At 31.6% G+C, this 21,689-nt stretch overlaps 1 long non-coding RNA gene across 1 annotated transcript; it reads right to left on the reverse strand.

The window, feature by feature from the left end:
• Positions 1-1,530: 1,530 nt before the first annotated feature.
• LOC126746106 (uncharacterized) lies at positions 1,531-21,234 on the reverse strand. The gene is made up of 2 exons (XR_007663789.1): positions 21,032-21,234; positions 1,531-1,947 (listed from the first exon to the last, which is right to left on the reverse strand). It is a non-coding gene; the product is annotated as an uncharacterized LOC126746106 (long non-coding RNA).
• Positions 21,235-21,689: the final 455 nt, after the last annotated feature.

The following is a 21,689-nucleotide window of genomic DNA, read 5'->3' on the forward strand; positions in this document are numbered from 1 at the left end:
TCTGTTTGCGGCAATAAAAGTTTTACAAAAAAGTGACACAGGTTCGCGAAAACCGCACATCTCTATCTTTAAAAATAACAGAGATAACCTGCAAATACAACCAAATTGGGACACAGTGTACATCAAATTGAAACTTTACAACGCCATTGCTCTTCCTCATTTACAGTTCTGTTCAACATTATTGTTTAACTTGCCACAGTATAGAATTGACCAACTGGAAAGAATTCAAAATAGGGCCATGAGACTGATTCTAAATTGTAATCGTTACACGCCTGTTGTCTCTATGTTGGGTGTCCTAGATATGTTGTCTGTACATCAAAGAATTTTATGTAACGTCTATTTGTTTATTTTTAAATTAAAACATCAGATGCTCCCCGATTATATTTGTAATAAATGAGTTTTTGGAGATATACATAACTATAATACGAGAAATCGTATAGACTTCATACTGGTCGACAGATGTAACACAACCCAAATGCATAATTCAGTTCTGTACAAAGGTTTAATTCTATTTAACAACTTGCCCGCTAACATCAAAGATTGTATTACTTTAAATCAATTCAGAGGGCTCTTGAGAAGATTTATCATGAATAAGTAATATTGTGTTTGTTATTTTATTATGTTATTTTAATTATGTAATTTATTAAGTTTTACTATAGTATGCATTGTTTCCGCTCCAATCATCATCTTGATTGTGGGTTTATCTGTTGACTGGGTATTTTTGGGCCAACCGGGATACTGGTTACAGCTTCTTGGAACTATCGAAGCATTTCTAAGTATTACACGGGGGGACCAATGTGTCTGGTCAGCAAGGTCAACCAAGTTCCAAATGTGTGTCATCGGCTGCTTGCAACTGAACCAACTCGATCAACTTGAGTTGACATTATTTTTATTATTATAAGGCAAACAACAATTAAATATGCTTTTAATAAGTGGGGCAAGGAAATAATGTTTAGGTTAAGTCTGGTTTTAATTTATGGTCTACCTCTGACAGGATATTTCTGGAACCAGGATGCTGTTTCTGGATTACCGAGACCATCCATGGACAAACCGGAGAGTCCTGATACAGTTATGGCCAACTTATACTTTATTTTTCATTTATGTTTTTATTGAATGTAGCTTTTGCTAAATAAAGATATTATTTATTTATCTTCAACATGAAGTAACATTTCAAAATCTGAATTATTTTCTCCAGCTCTGTCATTATTATTGTTTTGCTCAGAGCATTTGCATTTACTAATTACTGTAGCCTTAGTCCCAAAGTTATTAACAATATTCTGCACTGTTGTTTTACTTAGAAAATGCCTATCAGGGAAATTCACAGAGAACATTTTGGAGACTTTTCGAAAATTATTCCCCACGTAGTGCCATTAATTTATAGTTATTTTCTCTTAATTAGTGTAATAATTATTCATAGTGACCTATAAATAAATAGATGACAACGCTTTCAGATAAATTCTAAATCGCTTATTAGAAAGTAATAAATTTGGTATTATGGCTTATCTTACTTGAACCTTTAAAAAAATCAAATACAGTTTTTCTGTAATATATTATACAGGGGAACCAATACTTGAAAATATCATCATTTATATGGGATTTCCTATGGCCAGCTTGGCAATGCACCACCCGGTATATGTATATACTCGGTTTTTAATTACAGATTTAAAAAATCAATTAAATTCAATCAATAATCAGTGACAATGAATATGGTTCATAAAAATGTATGAATTGCATGTGCGACCCGACAAAATTAATACCTGAGGTCCCCATTCCTGAAAGGAATACCTGACTTGCAGCAGGGTCCATTTGGTCTGAATAGACTCCATGGTTGACACCTACAGGACTAGGCCATAGGTACCAGCAGTCTAGGAAGAGCTGTTCCAAGCCACTGGATATGGATGAAGTAGATGAGGTTAAAGCAGCAAAAACAAGAATACAAGTACAGACCTAAAAATAGAAACCACATGAGGTTCGGCATAGATGTCAGTTTCATGATATTTTTGGGTAAGTAAATTTAGTTCAGAATAATTTAAAGGTAGGAATGTGACATGATGTCACAAAAATAATTTTAATAAAAAATAGGAAACCCTACAAATTCTCTACCCTATTTGTCAACTCAATTGCAATTTAGCTAAATAAGTACACAATAGCTATAGAAATTGTCTATTGGTTGGAAGTCATACAAGTTCTTTGACCACATAAATGCCATACAGTGTTTTAAATGTTACAAATTTTGTCATCTTACAAAAGAATGCAAATCTTAAAATCAACAAAGTTAATAATCATTAAAGTCAATCAAATATTAATTTTGCAAATTGTAAATATGCAGCTAAAGTTCTAAAAATACCAAGCATAAGTTTTGATCACCATGTTTATGATAAAAACTGTGCCATGTATGAAAGAGTCTATAATCAAATAGAGCAAAAAATAAACTATCCAAATAATATTTATCCAAGCCAAAAATAGCAATCAAAAAATATATTAAAAGCACAAATAATATACCTAAATATACAAGGCCTGATTATATTATATTAATTAAAATTCAATTGGAATGGTTTATAAAAGATGTAAAACCATTGATTTTGTGTGTATCTGAAACTCACATCACAGAGGACTTTACTCAAAATTAAATAAAAATAGATGGATATAACACAATCAACAATCTTTCATCAAACTCACATACTGGAGGCACAGCAATATATATATATAAAAAAAGGTATGCATATAAAAAAATGGGTAATTATGATTTTAGCAACAATAGGTGGTTATCGGGAATTGAAATTATGATAGAAAAACATAAATATACATATATTACAAAACAAAGGTAAAAACACAAAGTCACGGTCTCATCAAATCCATATAATTTTTTAAAGCTACACGTGTTTCGCTCCTATCGGAACATCATCAGGCCTAAAAAATACATTAGGATATTTTTCACAAAACAAAAAGAACGCTTATAAAACTCATTACCTAGACCTACACAGATCACATTACAACTAACAACAAAAGAAAAGCTAGGTTAAGTTAACAATTCCCACCATAGATAAAAATATATGTTTAAAAAAATAAAAAAGTAAAAATGTAAAATGTCACCAGTGGGGAACGATCCAGCAACCTTTAGATTCACAGGCGCGCGTCTAACCCATAGGCCACCAAGTAACATGATCAAAAATGGAAAACAATCCGAACTATACTAATAAGTGTGAATATAAGTAAGCAATCTTCACAATAAAAACTAAAAATATCTAAAATCGAAAAAGAAAAAAGAAGAAAAGACTTTTTAAGAGAGGTTGTTATAAATGAGGTGAGGTTCAAACGTGAAAATATCGTTCACACACACAAGGACAGGGCTCTTCTTAGCTTTAGTAATTTCCATTTTTTCTAACAAGTCCAGTTTTTTGCCTTATGAGCACTCATGCAAAATATCCGCTCCCTGAGTTAAAGAAAAACCATGTGAGGAGACCAATAAATGATTTGCAAACGCCGATTTAGTTTCGGTCATGTCAGTATCCCTATACCTGTCCACCAAACTTGTATGTTCCTTTATTCTGGTGGAGTGGTACAGTCATTACATCTTAATGAATATACCCCTGATTTTGAAAAGAAATCTGCCTTATTTATTGTACTAACTAGCTGACTTTTTAAACTGTTTGTAGTTTTAAAAGCAATTGTAAGATTTGTAGACTTGAAAAACTTTGCAAGCTGAAAAGAAATATTACCAAAAAATGACATTGTTCTAAATAGATGACTATTTTCATTATTAAGATGGATTAAGTTGTAAGTAAGTTTGTATTTATTATAGAATTTAGAATAAATGCGATTAATTATATCAAGTCGAAAACCATTATTAAAAGCAATATGTTTAATTATATTTAGTTCATCAAGGGAATTAAAAGAGGCAAATTTGTAGGAATAATAGTTTGAGGAGTATTGGATGACATTGTCCGTAGTGGTGGGTTTGCGGTAGATCTCAAATTCAAGTTTGTTGGTATTTTTTGAAATAAGAACATCAAGAAAAGGTAACTTTCCATCTCTTTCTTCTTCAATGGTAAACGAGATTTTTGCGTGAAGAGAGTTTATAGAAATGAGGAAATCCGCCAATTCCAGATCATTTCCATTCCATACCACAAAAATATCATCCACATATCTCCTATATACAGTGAGAAAAGCACCAAACTTCCCATTGACAATCCTTTTCTCCAAATGGTGCATAAAAATCTCACTGAGAAGAGGAGAGAGGCAAGACCCCATTGCTAGTCCAGTAACTTATCTAAAAAACCTGTTGTTGAAAACGAATAAATTCTGATCAAGTACTAGCTTGAGGAGTGTTAAAAGATCATAAACAATAAAACTGTCAAGCGGTGACTTAAGCAAAAGGGACCTGACTAGATCAAGGCAATCACCAGATGGAATGCTTGGAAATAAGTTCTTAACGTCCAGAGAAATTAGTTTTGAACCCTCTGGTATGCAGATATTTTAAAAAAAAATTGTCAACTCTACTGAATTTTTTGTGGAATAAGTACTTCTGAAACCAGTTACATCTCTGAGTGTAGTATTTAACCAGGCTGACAAGTTGTAACAAGGTGAGTTTACAAACGATACTACTGGCCTAATAGGGAGATTGGGTTTATGGATTTTAGGAAGGCCGTAGAGGAGAGGAGTTCTGGGATTCATAGTGTATAATTTTTCTTTCCTAGTATGAAAAACTTCTAAAGTCAGATTACACGCTGAAGGTTTTGCCCAGTTTTTTTCAACAGTCTATAGTCCTATTAATAATATAAACAATAATGGTGCTTTTATCAATCAGCAAGCAAAGTTAAATATGACCATTCCTAATCCCACCCTTTCCGTTGGGTTGATTTTTGATAAAATTACCAAGTTGCCACCCAAAGTTAATTCAGGACCCGATCGCATTCCGAATTATTTTCTAATAAAGTGTGTATGTACTATTTCATACCCTCTTTTTATAATTTTTAAAAGATCTTTAGATTCTGCAATTTTTCCAACCTTGCGGAAACATAGTTTTGTAATGCCAATTTTTAAATCTGGCGACAATAGCAAAATCGAGAATTACAGAAGTGTTTGTATACAAGCTGATTCCGAAGCTCCTGGACAGTCTTATCTATGATCAATTATATTTTTATTGTAAAGAGTTGTTACTTAGGGAACAACATGGATTTATTTCTGGAAAGTCTACTGTGACTAATTTGTTAGTGTTTCAGCAGAATCTGTTGAATGCCTTGGAGAGGGGATGTCAGATGGATGTAATCTACACCGACATCTCCAAGGCGTTCGACAGAGTTGACCATAGTATTTTGGCAAAAAAGTTGGATATTTTTGGATTTTCTAATCTTATGGTGAATTGGTTTGTAAATTCCCTGTCAGGGAGGACCCAGCAGGCACGAATAGGTAATGCAAGATCAAGCTATATTAATGTCACTTCAGGTATTCCACAAGGTGGGCACTGTTCACCTTTGCTCTTTAATATTTTTGTGAATGATATTGGTGCCTGTTTTGAGAACAGTGACTTCCTTTTATTTGCTGATGATTTGAAGTTTTTTAGAGAGATTTTATCAATACTTGATCAGATTTTGTTGCAAAGTGATTTGGATAGATTGAATGAGTGGTGTGTTAACAACAATTTGTTTTTGAATGTAAGCAAATGCAATTATATAAGTTTTCTCAAGTGAACTAAAAAGGTTGTCACTTCATATAACATTCAAGGAAGTACACTTCAATATTGCGGCATAGTTAAAGATCTTGGTATCTTGTTTGATGTTCATTTAAACTTTAATGCACACACAAACAATATTGTTCTCAAATCCTCTAAGAATCTGGGTTTTGTACTAAGGAACTGTAAAGAATTTTCTATAGAGACCTGTAAGAGGTTATACATGTCATTGGTTGTTTCATTGCTGAAATATGGCTCAGTGATATGGTCGCCCTTTTACATGAATAATTGCTTGTCCTTGGAAAGAGTTCAGAACAAATTTATTAGGTTTTGTCTCTATAAACTTCGAATAAGAATTCCGGATGATCATGTTTATGATATTGTTTTAGAAATGCTTGATATGAAGACATTGAGACAAAGACGGATATATGCAGATTTAATTTTTTTGTATAAATTATTGAATGGTCAGATAATTTGTCCAGAACTTCTGATGACAATACAATTTAATATTCCATCTAGGAATTTAAGGCAGTATCGTGTCTTTTCATTACCATTTCATAGCGCCAATTATGCATTACATGCTCCTATTGAAAGAACTCTAAGAATTGTCAATACTAGGGAGGTTGAAATTTTGGGCATTTCCTTATCTAGATTTAAGAGTAAAATAAGAGAAATTGTTTAATTTTTTTTTTTTTTTTTAGTGCAATACTGAATATTATACTTTAGTAGGGTATGTTTTTAGTATTTTTAGAATTCTGTTATATTGATTTAAGTTATAAAACTATTTTCGGTATTTTACATTTATAAGTAGGCTTTATTACTGCTTAATAGTTAGTATTTTACTGTTAAGTATGGTTAGGTTCAATTGATTTTGTATTTAATTTACTGTTGTAATGGGGTTGATCCCGTAAAATAAATAAATAAATAGAAAATAAAAAAAAAATTTACAATCAATATACAAACTCCAAAACAAAACAAAAATTATCACTTATTTTGAAATAAGAACATTAATTAAAATATAAAAATAATAATAAAAATTTAATAAGAGTTTGAGAGGGGGAGGTAGAAACTTTACCCATAACAATCCATCCAAAAGAGGTATCTAGTGCTACAGGTTTATCAAGTGACATAGAGAGAGAATTTCCGCTTAATAAATATCCAAAAATATCAGCACCTGAGAGCATGTCTATGGGTCAAGATTCATAAAATTTTGAGTCAGCGAGAGATAAATGAGAAAAATTGTTATAATACTCTTGAGGGAGAGAGACAGTAGGATGATTATTACATATTTTGGGCAAAATAACAAAATCGAGTGTATAAGAGGGGTTGAGTTTTCCTACTGGCTTAAAAGTACATGAGACGCCACCTGTAGCCCGTGAGTGAGTTTGACCGATACCGTTTATATCCAGAGAAAGAGAATACCTTAATAGACCAAATTTTTTTAAACATTTCGAGGTTATAAAATTACTTTGAGAGGCACTATCTAGAAGAGCTCGAACAGGTTTATATATACCCGTTGCATCGCGGACTTCTATAATAGCAGTGGCTAATAATACTGTGCTAGAAATATTTGAGACTAGTGAGGCTGTAGTGGCTAAGTTACAATCAACATTTGACGTATTACTTGAGGAGAAAGGAACATTGGTTTCAGATCCAGAGTTACTATTAATGACTGGAGGAGTGTCCATATGTAAAAGTGTGTGATGTTTTTTAGAGCAAATTTGACACACTGCACGAGAATTGCAGTGCCAGGACGTGTGTTTCGTACCCAAACAATTAGTGCACCATCTCTTTTCTTTTATAAGAGAAAATCTCTCACTTGAATTTTTTTTACTAAAAATTGGGCAATTATATATGAGATATCTTCTAGACATAACTGACAGGACATTTTCTTCTTTATTACACTGTTCCTCTGATTTTGTTGTGAGTTAACGACAAAACTAGAAGTAGGTTTTGCTTTATACTGAAAGTGATTATTGAGTTTTTGATCATTGAGTTTAAAATGCGACTTTGATTTCTCATACTCCGACCTTTTAACAGAGCTATTAGAGTAAAAAACAGTGTCTAATGCTAAACATTGTTTATTTAAAAAACTGACAAGTATTGAATACTGAAAGTTGTTATGTAAGTTTTCATCTTTGACTAATTCTGAACCACATTCTAATTCAAAACGAGTAGCAGTCGCTTGATCCAATCGATCCATTAACATATTAAATAAAATAAAATCCCAGAACTTGACAGGGTAACCTACATTTTCCAAAACTGAGATATTTTCCAAAAAGTATCCACTAATAATCGTAAAGGAGCAGAGGTATCTAGCTGAGAAATTCGAACAATTGATTGAATAGAGAGCCAGTGAGTATGAGCAATCAAACACTTATTATCATACCTAGCTTTTAATGCATTGTAGGCAACTATATAATTTTGACTTGTCAATGGTGTACTTTTAACGAGAGAGAGGAGTGATAGACGAATATTAGTGATAGAGTCATTATTGTGAATCAAAGAGCCGTACATATCGATAAAGGTCTGCCATGTTTTCAAATCTCCATCAAATACAGGTACAGAAATTTTAGGAAGTTTGGCGTTATTATATTTTGATTGAGTTTGAATTTGAGTACCATTATTTTCTTCAAAATGTGAAGAAAATATAGCTTGAATTTCAAAATTAGTTTTATCAAAATTCACTAAAATTTCCTTTTGATTATCCAATTCAGAATTTTCCTGTCCAGAAATTAATACAATTATGTTGTTGTGAATTTTCATAAAATTATCATATATAACATCAATCAACTTGTACCTACACTTAAAAATGGAGTGCTGAGAAGGATCTCTTAGCGCTGCTTGCGCTACTTTAAGTAATTCCAGAGACATCCAAAGAGATGTGCAACTAGATCGAAATTTTTATCCTATTATTGTTGCTCTCTTTAATCTGTATATATTGTATTTCGTTGTCTCTCTTCCCTTATAAAAGGTTAGCTAAGGTGGCGCCACAATACTAATCTTTCGCAATGCTAAATGTATTTAATTATCAGAGCAGTCAAGAGAAAACATTCTTCCATCTCCGTCTAAATGAATTCAAAAATACGTGATAGCTTGTGTCCAATTCTCTAGTATTTCTAAAAGTATAATTAAGGACGGCAACAGTGCAATCCTTGCTCAACATGAAGTATGAACACGTGAATTTCAATATGGCTGAATAGTTGTTGTTGCTGATTAATTTTGTTTTGTTTTACATCATTAGTTGAGATTTTGGACGAGCGCTTTTAAATTTTACGTATTTTATTACCTACCGGATTTAGGTGAACTTGGTTACAGTAGTTAGTAGTTGTAGTTTTTTGTAGGATACAGATTTTAGTGTTTTGACTTGTGTTAGGAACAGAAATATGTTCATTAAGGTAATTGTTAAAGCTGTAGTTAAAATAGGTATTCCATGGAGGTTCAAAACGAACAATTAAGAGATTTTCAAAAAAAAAACATTTAAAAAAAATTAAAAAACTGACATAAATAGTCAAATGAATTTAATTTTTATAATATAACTTAGAATAATTACAAGAATAACATTTTTTCGGGCTATCTGTGCTGACTATTTGCTGCTATTTTAAATTTAGCTGTAAACTTTCTGTTTTACTCTTTTAATTAATGTTTATTGATTAAAAACATACTGCATCATAAATAATGAAACATGTATTTATGTATTTCATACACATACAAATTTAACAGTATATTCATTATTATAGAATAGAACAGACTTATCTATTCTTTACTAATTAGTAGAAAAACAGTTTTACCAGTTTACCAAATCAATTTCATTTATTCTGGATAGCTGTTTCGCTAACGATATTAGCATCTTCAGCAAAACATTAAACTTTTTTTATTTTAGGTGTTACACCAAATGATATATTTTTTGGAATATTATTATAGTACTGTGATAATTAAAAGCTTTCTATATTTTAATTGCATTTATGTATATGCATTTTACTGTTACCGTCTCAAATTATAAATTATGAAAATAATTAAGAAAATGCATGCACATATTATAGTTATACCATATACTGAAAATGCAATACAAAACGTTTCAGAATTATATTTAGTTCCCCAATTTAAATGTTATTAAATTGCATTATTTTAATTAAAATCAGCCGTTGTGAGACAGAACGGCTGATTTTAATTAAAACAAAATCATTAAATGCTTAATAGCAGGTTTGAATTATGGCGGCAAACGCTATCTGCACCATCTACGTTCACCTTTCACGAAGAGAGACAAAGATGGAAAATAATCGGATATTTTATTAGCGCACAGTTGCGCGTCTCTTTGGTTGTCTCTGGTAATTCTGTCATTTTTGTTATTTCAATATCGCGCTGAGCAATGTATTGTTTTAACTTCTTTTGATCAGCCATTTTTAAGAAAGTTAGAAAATGTGTATGTGTACGCGTATAAGAATAAATGTAAATATGCTTTATTGTGTATAATAATGATAATTTTAATATTTAAATAACTACTTACATACAAGGTTCGGACTCTTAAGCGCAAAATATTAAAGAATTCCAGAAAAAATTACGCGAGAATGCGCCAAGAATTTATTTCTGCAGTGAACAATACAACTATGCTCGGTAAAAAAAAAATATAAATAAACAAAATAAATTTGGATACATGTTTTTGGTCAAATAGGCGTCGAGTTAATATTGCATATAAATAAACTAATATTATCTATAATGAGCAGGTGAAACTATAAGGGAACTGATATGGCGGTTTTAGGAGTGTCTAAATGTATGAGTATGAGATTTTAAAAATTATTTTTCATTTAATTTTGAAAATATGAGAATTATGGTATGTGGGTAGCTCAGTATTTTTTAGAAAGGATAACGGGCTTGAAGGACCAACATGTGGAGGTGAGAGTGATAAATTTATGAGAGAAAAAGGATAATAAAAATGAACATACCATAGGCTGTTGATTCCTTTCTTCTATATACTTGAGCTGTCCGTCACTCCCGCTACCGGCCGGTATTTGCGATCATCGGCAAGGTTTTACGAGATTAGTTACTTAATTTGAGTACTAGTGAAGTATACATTCAAATGCCTCGAATGCATGAAAATGGTTCCCTTTTAAATGCTTGTCCACTTCTCTCACGTCTGGTTCCTCGTTCATTTTTAGGAGGGGAATGAGGAATTTTGGTGTTAGCGAGCAGACATATTTTTAGATATAGGGGGTCATTTAAAATTTACTTAGAGAAGTGAGATTAATATAAGTATTTAAATAATTACTGCAGGTAATGCTAATGCCATTACTGAACACTATGCCAATGTGTTGAGTGTAAGACAAACCATCACTTACAAAACAATGATATTTATTTATAAAATGTTACACCAATTAGTTCCAAATCACTTAGTAGAAAACTGTAAGTTCGTTAGTGACATTCATCAACACAATACAAGATCAAAAGATAATTTTTACACAGACAGGGTAAATACTGGTGCAGGTCAAAATAGTTTATGTTTTAAAGGTTTAAAACAATACAATGAGTTGCCGGATTATTTAAAGAGGTATAATAATATAAATAGCTTTAAAAGGGAATGTAAACAATATATTAAAGCTTTAATTGTTATAAAGTTAAACCAATGTATGAAATTGATTCTAGCCTAGTGCTATTAATAAAGGTTTTTTTTTAATTAAATTGTTCTCTTGAACTGGTGAAATCCCTGAACTACTAAAATTATCAACAGTTGTTCTGATACCAAAAGTAAATAAATCTATTTTGGTTAATCACCTAAGAACAATAAATATTTTATGTGCCGTAGACAAAATACTGAAAAAAGTGGCATATACACAGCTTGTTAACTATCTTAATGATAACTGCATAATCAGTGACTTTCAATCTGGCTTTAGAGAAAAGTTTAACTGTGCACCTGCTGTTCAGAGTGTGTTGGCTGATTGGAAAAAATATAGATTGTAATTTAGCTACTAGTGCCATTCTGCTAGATTTAAGAAGAGCATTTGAAACCATCAACAGAAAAAAATTAATAACAACATTAAAAAGTATAGATGAACCTATACTATAGAGAATTGTTTTGGAGTGGTTTGGTATATTTAGTTAGTAATAAATAAATATGGCATCCCAAAAGGTAGTGAGTTAGGACCATTGCTATTTGTAATATATATATTAATGATTAATAGATTGTGCTAAAGAATGCACAACTTATCTTTCTTAACAACTTTTGCAGATGATGCTTTATTTTACTACATTAAACACACATGAGCTTCAACTTGAATTAAATAACATACTAAAATCGGTCTATGAGTGGTGTAATTAAAATTTTGAAAATTAACATATCTAAAATATATATTATTATTATACTCCTTAATTCTACCTTTCCATCAACTTTCCAGATCAAGAACTAGGGTTTCACACTACAGAGTGAAATTTTTCAATGCCCTGCCAGCCTCTGTAAGGGTTCTGCCACTTTGTATATTCAAAAATAAAATTTTCTAAATTATAACTCTTTTTACTCATTTTAAGAATTTCTTCACTATACTGTGGCTTTTTAGGAATATTGTATTTTTCATGTTTATATTGTATTTCTGTTAAAACTGCTTTGTATTTGTTAGTTTTACTTAGTGCTCTTAACGCTTGACCCTTGATGTATCTTTCCTTTAATTTGGGATTATCTTATCTTATAGTTACTGGATGGGTTTTATTTTATTATTGCAATATTTTTTTTTCTGTATTTTGAATTGTGTAAGAATCTGTACTTTTTGGCATGAATAAATAAATAAATAAATAAAACAAAATATATGATAATAGCAAAGGAATGTTTTGAGAGACACTTACAAGCAGAGTTAAATATTTTAAAAAACATTCGAGATAATGTGTAACAAAAATCAAATACATAGGCATATGGATAGATTAGGACTTAAATTTTAAAGGTCATGCACTTGAGGTCATTAAGATTTCATAAAAGTCAAAAGTCAAAGTCAAAGTCAAAAATAGCTTTATTGTTATGTAACATCATCTGTTGTTAACAAAGCATTATATAAAACCTTAAAGATAGTTGACAACATAATCTTTTACAAAAATATAAAAATTTTAACAATTCTTACATACATAGAATATAGAACACATCCAAAGAAAGGGTAGTAAGAATTCACATTACGCTGCGCAAAACTCTTCACTGTCAAAAAATTGTATTTAAAAACACATCTACAGAATAAAATTCTTTAGCAAGCAAGAGTTTCTTTATATTTTTCCTAAAACGTTTTTCACAATTTATTAGCCTTATATAAAGGGGTAGGTGGTTAAAAAGCCTTCTGCCCCCGTACACAAAAGAGGACTTAATGTGCTCACTTTTTGGGATAGGCAGAGGTAAAGAGAAGGTTGTTCGGAGACTGTAACCCGAGGAGGGGGAGCCAAGCTGATGGCGATAGTTCTTGTGGATAAGACAAACAGTCTCTAAAATAAAAAGGCATGGCAATGTCAGGACAGAGTGTTTTAAAAATAATGGCCTTCAGGGGCTACGAAAGGGAGCTGCACACATGTAGCGTATGGTTCTTTTTTGCAAAATAAATAGAGAGCTGAACAAATACTAAGAGCACACACCCCAAAACACAATACCATATCTCAGATGAGACTCAATAAGAGCATGGTAGGCAATTTTGGCCACATCAAGTCCCAGAGAATGTGTTATTACTCTAATAGCATAACAGTTGGATGATAACTTTCCTAATAAAGAGGAGATATGATTTTCAAATTTTAATTGCTTTTAATTTTATTTAATTTTAGATATTTACCTTACTTAATCTTATGCACAAAAAAAACTATTTACAATGTACTTATCCTGCCTGAATTTATTTATTGTTCTAGTGTATTATTTTTTATTAAAACAAAATGAGTTGTAACTTTAAAAGTTGCAAAATAGAGCCATGAGCATAATACTAGGTAAACCAAGATTGACCCCAATAAAAGACATGTACAGGCTTTATTTATTTATTTATGCAATCTACAGACACAAAGTCCATTAAATGATTACAATTGGTCCTTAATGACTAATAAGCACAGTAAGCACTATATGTTACAAAATTAAAAAAAAATAGATTCTTTGCCCCCCAGACAACACATTAGGTAACTCAAAAAAAAAAAAAAAAACTAAAAAGAAAAAAAGCTTAAAAGTATTCTACATCAGATATATTTTTTTTAAATTTCCCAAATGGTTCGTAAAATATGTCAATATGAAATAGTAGGTTGGCGGCACTGGACATTCGAAAAATTGGCGACTTTTTACCTAAATTGGTATTTGTTTTTTTTATATAAAAAGTTCCTAAATCTCTATTGTTATGAATGTTTACCGTTAAAAGCAATTTTTCGAGAAGAAATGAACAATCTATATTATTATGAAGGATCTTATGCGTAAACAACAAGCAGGCCACAGTTCTTCTGGAAGTAAGTTTTTTTAAATTAAATTCTGTCAAAAGATTTTCATAAGATATATCCATCAGATACACACCATGTTTTTTATAGTACAAATACCGCAAAAACCTTTTTTGAACTTTTTCCAACATTTATTCGTAAACCGAATAGAATGGACACCAAACAATCGAGGCATATTCCAATATGCTGCGAACATAGACATTATAGAGAGTAGTAATGGTCTTTAAGTTAGTAAAGTTACAGGCATTACGAATTATAAAACCCAAAATCTTAAATGCCTTATTAACAACCGTGTTAATATGAGCATCGAAATGCAACTTATTGTCGAAAACTACTCCCAAGTCTTTTATTTCTGTTTTACATTTTAAGACATTAGTACCCATTTTATAATTGTAATTAATTGGCACTTTTTTTCTAGTAAAATTTACTGAAATACACTTTTCAACATTAAAAGATAATCTGTTTTGTTTTGCCCAAAGTATTACTCTATTCAGGTCATGCTGAAGGAGTTCGCAATCCTTAATACTATTAATTGCTCTATAAAATTTAAAATCATCGGCAAACATTTCACCATCACAATATTTTAAGCACAATGGTAGATCGTTGATAAGACATAAAAAAAGCAATGGCCCCAGGTTAGACCCCTGAGGCACCCCCGACAAAGCGACAAAACTTCGAGATGTACACCCTCTATATACTACATACTGTATCCTTGATTGCAAGAATGAAGCAAGCAACTGCAGAAGATCGTGCGATAAGCCAAACCAATCTAGCTTTCTTAACAAAATGTCGTGGTTGACTCTATCGAACGCTTTAGAAAAATCGGTATATAACATCTACCTGTCCGTTAGAGTCAACCACGCCATTCAGCTTCTGCAAAAATGTGGTTAAATTTGTGGCTGTTGACCTCTTATATATAAAACCGTGCTGTTTTTCAGTGACAACACCGATTATATGATTATAAATTTTGTTATATAATATTGATTCAAAAATTTTGCTTGGACAACAAATTAATGCTACAGGTCTATAATTTGAAATATCAGCCTTGTCACCACTTTTAAATATAGGAGCTATTTTTGAGGTTTTCCATAAATCTGGATAATTTTTTTTTTCAATATTAGGTTAAATATTATTAATAAGAGCTCAATTAGAAGATCAATACATGCTTTAAAGATATAGGGTGGTATCTTATCTGGCCCGACCGATTTTTTAGGTTTTAATTTTTTTACAGCGACCCTAATATCTTCCAGGAGTAAAATCCAGGGTGTAGCCAGAGGGATCTGATTGAACAATACTAGAAAAATGCGAGGCAAAAGCGTCAGCGATATCCCTGTTCTCGATTATTTCCTGGTCTCTGTATAACATTGGTGTATTGGATGAACAAGTGCCTGACTTTGTTGAACTTGTGTACCTCCAGAAGTTACTAGGGTCGCTAGCTATTTTTGTTTCTACCTCCTCTATGTATTTTTTATATGCAATTTTAATGTCACTTTTTACTTTAATTCTGATATAAATGAAATTTGCTCTATCTGCGAGACTATTAGATTTTTTGTATTTTTTCCTCAATCTTTCCTTTCTTTTTAAATTTAAAATTATTTCTTTAGTAAACCACGGTAGGTAATGCTCTTTACATTCACGTGCCATTGGTACACATTTATCCAAAATATCATATATTTTTTTGTAAAAAATATTTGTTACTTGGTTCACATCAGAACTGCTTTTTAGATCATCCCAGTTAACATTTTCAAGCAATCTGTAAAGTTTTAAAAAGTCTGCCTTTTTATAGTTATATTGGCTATTAAAAGTTTTTTTGTTAGAAGTATTGCTAAATTCAAGCTTGCAAAAGAAAGTGGGATGATCCGGATATTCCCTTATAAAAGGAGAGTTGTTTCTATTTAAAATTAAAGAAAAATTGCTCAAAACAAGATCAAGAACCCTATTTCTATCGTTAAGAATTTTATTATGTTGTCGCAAGTCTAACAGGTTTATCATTTGTAAATATCTACTTTCTATGTTATTAAAAATATTCCTATTTTCTACATCTACTAAAGTTGGTATATTAAAGTCCCCTAAAATAAGAATTTTATTATTTTGGCCTTGTAGATACCTTTCTGCAGTATCAAAAAATTCACTATAAGTGTCATATGACATCCTTGGAGGTATATAAGTACTACATAAATACAAGTTTTGAGAAGAAAAACATAATTTAATCCAGATATCCTCTATGTTACTATTATTGCACGATATGGGTAACAGTTGGGATGATATTTCTGTCTTGACGGCGACCAGGGTTCCCCCTCCCGTTCCTTTACCTGATCGAATTAGGTCACGATCTTTTCGATAAACTATATATCTTTGATCGATAAACTCGCGGTCATAGATAGATGGCTGGATCCAAGTCTCCGTCAAGACAATAACATCATAATCTGAAGAAGAGATTGATAGCCTAAGATTAAATAACTTAGAATTAAGACCTTGACAGTTTTGATAGTAAACTTTTAAATATTTACCTTCATTTTCAGTTAACATCAATCAATGAATTTTCTGTATAGATTACAAACTTCTTCGAAGTGTAATTTTTTCGCATACAAATTTTTCCATCCCTCACCCACAAGTATTTTATGTTTTCTTTCCTTTTATAGACACTTCTTAAACAACGCACGATTAGACTTTGTTAGAGATTCGTTGATGTACACGGGTTTTTTCGCGTGAACCCCCTGCACACCCTCGCATATATTGCCCACACAAAGATCCCGTCTCACTTTTTTAGCACCAAAAAACTGTTCCTTTTTAATCTTTGAAATGAACTTCACATACATGGAACGAGGTTCATGTTTTTCTTTCTGGACCTCCCCTATACGATAGCAGTGATCTATGTGATCCTCCCCAATATTGACGTTTAAGGCTCTGGCAATCTTAACGACTGTAGAGATTACATTTTCATCCCTTAGTTCAGGGACGCCAACTATCTCGACACTGTTAGATCTTGAATGTTGTTCTTCATCATTAAGGAGCGATTTGAGGGCAATATTTTCCTTTTCCAGCTGGATACATTTATTCTGAAAAGTTTCTATTTTATCCAAACATTCTGAGATTTTTTTGTCTTGTTTTTTTATTAAGCTATTATTTTCTTCAATTGAGCCTTGACAAAACTCAATTGATTTTCCCATTTCAGTTTTCATTTCCACCAAAGACTTGGAAATTTTCTGCATCTCTTCAAAAAGATCCTTTTGTGATGGGCAGTAAGAACATGATTTACATTTCCAATCATCTAAATGTCCCTTTAGGCAATCCTGGTGACATACATTAGGACAGCTCCTTTCTAGGCATTTCATTGCTTTTCGTGTGCTGGTAATTTTGACTGAACAAATATCACAAGTACTCGACATGTTGACAGAGATCTTATATCAGTCAGATTACAAAACAAAAACAGAAAATTTGCCCTTGCTCCGTCATGTTACACAATTGTACAAACTCATGTACAATTTCCTCCACTACACAACCTATGAGAGCAACCTATATGAGCTTTAGAGTTGTTACCAGTCAAAGAGCATATTCTACTCAACACTCTGAAATTTGTCCATAGCTACATTTTACAATACGAGGATCAATTAGGATAATGGATCGAATAGTAGACTATTTTTATTGAGTACAGCCCTGTTTACAAGGACTGATTTTTACGGTTTAATTAGTGCAGGATTATCTCTATGATCAAAATTTCAGTTGAAGGGAGTTTATCAGTTTAGACAAAGAATTACAGGACATAACCTCTAAATCTTTAAAAGTGTTATTATTGTTTGAAAATAATAAAAATAAACTAATACATTTTTTTTAAGGCTTACCCTTGTTCCTCTTTCCTCCTCTTCTTTTTTAGTTTTGTTTATTTTTGTATACAAAAATAAAAACCTTCTAACCTACCATCCAATAAAATGTTAAACTGAAATTTTGGTACTTCACAATATAGTTCAATATATTCAACTTCAATATAAAATATTACAATTCTAAGAATATAAAGCACCTAGATACCAGAGTATCTGTATGTGCTATGGTAGAAACAATTCAAAAATTCTAATATATCAATGTTGTTACCCTTAGCAGACTAGCCGTTATATAAATTAGTTCACAATATTTAACATTTTAAATAAGTTTACCCAAAACTACATAACAAAAATCAAAAACCAGACAATAAAAATGAGAAAAAGAGAAAAAAAAAAAAAAAAAAGATTCATATACTATATACACATATACATTTTACCTACAAAGGTATTATGTAGTATTTTACAGAATTTTCTAGTCTTTGGTACCTAAAACCTATAATATTTGAAACAAAATAAATAATTGAATAAATGTCCATACTGAGATTTTTTTTCTTTTTCCCTTATGTATTTATGTTGTGATTGCTATCGAGTAAGAAAATAAAAAGTTTGGTGAAAAGCAGAATATTGATACAAGCACTTATGATCAATCAACAAAATTTTCTTTTGTTTCCTAATATATAACTTAGGGCATGCTCATTAAACTTTTTGAAGTATTTCTGTTGTTTGACATTTTCTGGGAGAAGGTTATAAAATTTTGGAGCTAAAAATACTACATGTCCTAGGTGTTTACACCGAAAAAAAGTAAATTTAATCTACCCTGTTTGGGTACTTTTTTAGTGCCCTGCCATTTACATCGAAAAAATAGTCCCCATGATGTCATTTGATCCAAGTATTAAATATTTGGTACACGCATTGTAAACATAGCTCATAAGATTAAAATTGGTCCTGCTCCACAGTATCTATTGAGTAAAGTCACATTCTGCCAAAATACATGATCATAACATGTTACCACATTATTTAAAAAAATCAATTATTAAAAAAAAATAAAGGTTACTAGGGGCTTGTTGGTAAGTAGCCCCAGTGGTGACAAATTTATGCCCCAGCCCAGGAGGATAGGATGGGTAAAGAGCACCACTGGCTCACTCACCAACAATAACACAATTTATTAATAATAAAAAAAAAAGTTAACCTTAGGTCACTGAGGTTGGTAGAGTCAAACACACTTAATGTTACAATTTATTTAAAAAAAAATAATTCTAGTTACCACACTTGGTTGCAGGGTCTCACAGCAGCTTGTGGGTGCAGTTGATGTTGAATATAATACGAAGGGAAACAAAACATTGGCAAAAAAAAGAAGAAGGAGAAGTAAAAAATACTATGAAAAAAACTGTGGTAATTCTGCAGTTTAGCGGCTTTTGTCAAAACTAATGAAAAATGGTCGGGTTTTTTGCAAAATGGGTAGATTTCGATATATATTTTTCACTAAGAGTGGCGGAAAGCCAAATTTTATCACGAAGAGGGTGTTATCACGCTCTAAATCATTCACTATAGGACGCGATTAATCATTAGAATAACCTTGTATACCATTAGTTTTGTCAACAAATAGGTGGCAACTGAGTTGAGGTTAGGTGTGGTGTTGCCAGTTTTGTTGTCGACTTTGTTGCGTTTTGTCACTCTGTATTTTTTTAGTCATTCATTATCATAACACATAAAAAATGATGAATGAAACTAGTGTATAATTATAACATTATACACTAGTTTCATTACATATCACTTAAAATGTCAATTACATGTAATAAACATACATTTGTTTGAATTGAAAATTTATTTTTAGAAGTACATAATTTTTAATATCTATGGTCTGTGTGCAGCGCCTTATGTTCCCCTCGCGGTGATAGATAAACGGAACAAACCAAAATACTGCACACATACTCCCAGAGTCAACAACCCATTTGACAAATAGCGACTGTCATTTAATTTATACAAAAAAAAAACAGCAAAAAATTTAAATAAATCAGTTTACCTCTATTTGTGAGTACTTCACATTGTTTATAAAGAAACTATTTGCAAAATACACCTTCCGCCACTTTATTAATTTTTTCCAGATAAAATTACGCTCTTTAAGAAAGAAAATCGGTGAAAATACCCCAAATTTGACAAAAGCCGCTAAACTGCGGAATCATATTATTTTTAATTTGGACCGAAATCTAAAGATTACCAAAATAATAATACATTATGGGTGTCTTCAGTATGTTTGTTGCACGAAAATAACAGATTTAGTTACAAGAAAAGATAAAAACAGTTTTTGTGAATTTATTTTATGCATAATACCTAACATTTCACGTGACTAAAAAATATAGAGTGAATTCGCCACTTTAGAGAAGGCACTCATGAGTCAGCCACACTGGGGACAAGGCTGAAGCTGCAGAGTGACAAAAAGCAGTAGACGACAGAACTGGCAACACCACACCTAACCTCACCTTAGTTGTAACCTATTTGTTGTCAAAACTAATCGAATACAGGGTTATTCTAATGATGTTATTCTATTCATGTCCCATAATGAGTGATTTAGTGCGTGATAACACCCTCTTCTAAATAAAATTTGGCTTTCCACCACTCTTAGTGAAAAATATATATCGAAATCTACCAATTTTGCAAAAAACCCTACCATTTTTCGTTAGTTTTGACAAAAGCCACTAAACTGCAGAATTACCAAAACTGTTAAGAGTTTCTAACACAGTACATTACAAAAAAAAATTAAAATCAAGAAGGAAACAAATACAATCAATCACCCCTTCATTCCCTTATTGATAGTTACAGTTATGATTGGTGCAACCCAGTATGAAATATGAAAAGGTGCTTGTGCAAATTAAGACCCAAGGATTTTGCAAAAAAATGTTTGCTTAGTAGAAAGGGTATGGTCTATAGAACGTTTTAAAACAAAAAAAATGTACCTATGAACCATATTTTGCCCTAAAATCAAAAAATTCTTTCTTCTTACTAAATGATCGTCATTTTCAAAACAGCAGTGTCTTTAGCAGAACCTTCTCAAGGGTCTCCTGACACCTTCTGTGAGGGACGACAGTGACAAAAAAAAGGCTGACAAAAGGACACTTACCTCTGGTGCCTAATAAATCCCGCAAGGCGGTTATCCACAGGGCTTTATAGCCCTGTACACAAGAAGCCACAAAATAAAAGACCTGTGGAAATGTGGTGAGCCCCCAAAATCGGGTTACGAAAATTTCGATGCACTTAATTACCGGCAACCAGAAGAAAAGCGAGTTCTGCGACGCGGTCGAAGAAATGTCAAACACTGTCAAAGATGCCTGTCATGTCTTACTCACAGAAATGTGAAAATAAAGCTGCATTCACAATGACTCGAGAAACTGTTGCTAAACGAACGGAATATAACACTGCGATAAACGAAATAGAATACAAAGTAATTTAAGTTACAGTCACAGATTTACAGAATATATTCTTGTATTCTGTAAATCTGTGTTACAGTTAACCAACACCTACACTGTAAGAAATATAGACCAATGAAATGATGAAGTTAAATGACCCAATACGTAAAATCTATTATGAAGAATTAAAATAATAGGTCCGGGAAAGTTAAAGGGACGTCTAAAAAATGATTTTTTTTGTAAATTTTTACATAGAATGTGGTCAAAATATTAATAAAAAATGAGGATGAAGTAAAAAAAAATCAAATTTTTAAAAATTATAAAGGATTTTCTACTTACGTATAATTCACAATTACACCCGGCTTAACTATA

This window comes from Anthonomus grandis, chromosome 17, assembly GCF_022605725.1.
Source record: "Anthonomus grandis grandis chromosome 17, icAntGran1.3, whole genome shotgun sequence".
In the NCBI taxonomy this organism is placed as follows: Eukaryota; Metazoa; Arthropoda; class Insecta; order Coleoptera; family Curculionidae; genus Anthonomus; species Anthonomus grandis.